The 2,597-nt window shown below is 41.0% G+C and overlaps 1 protein-coding gene across 1 annotated transcript in view; it reads right to left on the bottom strand.

Moving 5' to 3' along the window:
• Gmps (guanine monophosphate synthase) overlaps nt 1-2,597 on the bottom strand; it is a 43,026-nt gene that overhangs the window by 33,318 nt on the left and 7,111 nt on the right. The gene's annotated exons all lie outside the window — the stretch shown is intronic.

Raw genomic sequence — 2,597 nt, 5'->3', positions numbered from 1 at the left:
TGTACAGACAGGCAGACAGTTATACTTTATGTACAGACAGGCAGACAGTCCTGTTCTGCTAGCAATCCTGACCTCTGCCTCTTAAACCAGCATTCATACTGGTTGGTGCTTCCTCTAGACAGTAAGCCATCATTGCCCCAATAGACACAGCATTGCTCTGAGAAACATATTAATAAGATGGTTAAAGCCTTCTGCTACAGCGCAAGGATGGCCAATTTCCCTTTAACTAAAATCTTTTGCAACAGACATATCTAACTCAGAACATTAACCACTGCATTTGCAGTCTGACCCAATCAGCTGGGGCAGTGGCGGCACGTGCCTTTAATCCTAGCACTGAGGAGGCTGAGACAGGCAGATTTCTGTGAGTCTGAAGCCAGCCTGGGCTACAGAGCGAGTTTCAGGATGCCAACACTACAAAGAGAAACTCTATCTTGGAAACAAACAAACAATATGACCCCATCTTAATGCAGCCTGAATAAAAGTTCAAAGAGTACATTTTCATCAAAAGCCATGATGCACTTTCATCTCTTTTGGCTGTGTCTGTATTTATAAAATGTCCTCCAGGCTTATCACTGGGAGACAAAGTGGTGACTAATCACCACTTACAGCAGACTCAGAAAGGAAGGCTGTAACTGGTCATGGCATCAGAAACTGGAGATGGGGCAGCTTGTGAACTGTATGACACGGAAGACAGAACCTGAACTTTCCTATCAAGGTTTTCAACAATAAGGGAATGCAGAAGACAGGCGCCCAGAGCAGGAAGCAAGTTCTTTCCCTTTCAACTCTGTATTATTCACAATCCGTTCAGACAAAGCACTCAAGTTCAGTTTAGTAACCAGAATTTTAAAATTTTAACATATTGCAAAAACTATTCCAGTTAATTATTCATGGTAGCACAGGTCTTTAATTCCAGTACTCTGCAGATATACAGCAAAGCTATTAAGGTACCTTATAGCTACAGATCATCCGTTCAAGGTCATCCTCAGCTACAGTGAATTGAAGGCAGCCTGAGGGTGAACTGGGGCATATCCATACAAAAATCTGTCTAGACAAACCTGTCTAGATCTGCTTGAAGGGTTATAGTCTGCCCTCGTGTGTTTTAGCTTATTCGTATGATTCTAACTGTAGTTGATAGCAACACAGTTGTTCCTCTTACATAATGCATGAAGAGCTTTAGGAAATGATGTTGCTAAGAAAAAAACAAGACATCAGACATTCAGTTCAGCAACTAGTACATTACACAGGCTCTGAGATCCTTATCGTTACCTCCTTTATCAGAGTACATAATGCTTGGGTTTCTACTGCAATTATTTTAATAAATTACTAATTACATTTCTGTAGTTATTTTGTGTATGGGTGTACACACACAAGCACATGCCACAGTGCATGGATAGTCAGAGGATAACTTGCAGGAGTCAGTGGATTCCGGAGATCAGAACTCGGGTCCTCACACCTGTGTGGCAAGCATTTTCCACACTGAGCCATCTCTCCAACCCTTAATATATGTTGGTTGTTATAAGAAAACAAAGGAGGGGTTAGAGAGATAGCTCAGTGGTCAAGAGTATCTGCTGCTCTGCCAGAAACCCCAGATGTCAGGAGTCCAAGGACCATTAGGTTCTTCACCTTTGCTTTTGTTGTTGTTGTTGTTTGTTTTGTTTTGTTTTTCAAGACAGGGTTTCCTTGTGTAATGGTCCTAGCTGTCCTGGAACTAGCTCTTGTAGACCAGGCTGGCCTCGAACTCACAGGGATTCACCTGCCTCTGCCTCCCAAGTGCTGGGATTAAAGGTGTGCGCCACCACCGCCCGGCCTTCACTTGTGCTTTTGTTTATAACTGTACACTATTTTTCAGACTACACCACTGGCCCTCAATCTTCACTGTTCCCTATTATGTATGCCGTCTGGCATTTGACTTCAGTCAGACGTCCTCTTGATATTTCCTTACCTTTGGCACTGAGCATGAGGTTTCTACTGGCCAATGTCTTAAGAGCAGAAGCAATACTGTGCTGAGCCCTAAGTAGTCATAATGTTTATACTTGGCTCTTGTACTTTTGCCGCCATTAAGGGAACATCAAGAAATTACTATCAGAACAGACAAGATAAAGTGGAGATAGACAAGAAAGGTAGCCCACAAATTTCTGAACAAAGAGCACAGTATTAACTTCCTTATTTTTATAACTGTTAATTACCATCCCTGTGGCTATAGCTAACTGTTATGTCATAGTAACATTAAAGAAAATCACTATATTGTGTAGTGCTATAGTACTTTGCCTTGTACACATGAAGCCCTTGGTTTGATCTACAGCATTGTTTAAAAAATACAAAAGTATCAAATGCCTTTCTGAAAAAGATTTTCAATCTGCTTTTCATAATTATATATACGAAAAATATACAATTTAATCAAAACTGTAGAGAATGTTTATAGTTAACTCTGTGACCTTGTCTTTTTTAATAATTTATTTTTAAGAGGCTGGAGAGATGGTTCAAAGGTTAAGAGCACTGGCTACTCTTCCAGAGGACCCGAATTCAATTCCCAGAACCCAACAGGCAGCTCACACTTGTGTATGTAACTCTAATTTCAAGGGATCCAACACCTTTAC

The sequence above is a fragment of the Microtus ochrogaster genome, chromosome 1 (assembly GCF_000317375.1).
Source record: "Microtus ochrogaster isolate Prairie Vole_2 chromosome 1, MicOch1.0, whole genome shotgun sequence".
NCBI classification, from domain to species: Eukaryota; Metazoa; Chordata; class Mammalia; order Rodentia; family Cricetidae; genus Microtus; species Microtus ochrogaster.
Note: the sequence above shows the minus strand (reverse complement) of the source record. Positions and strands in the feature narration are given on the sequence as shown.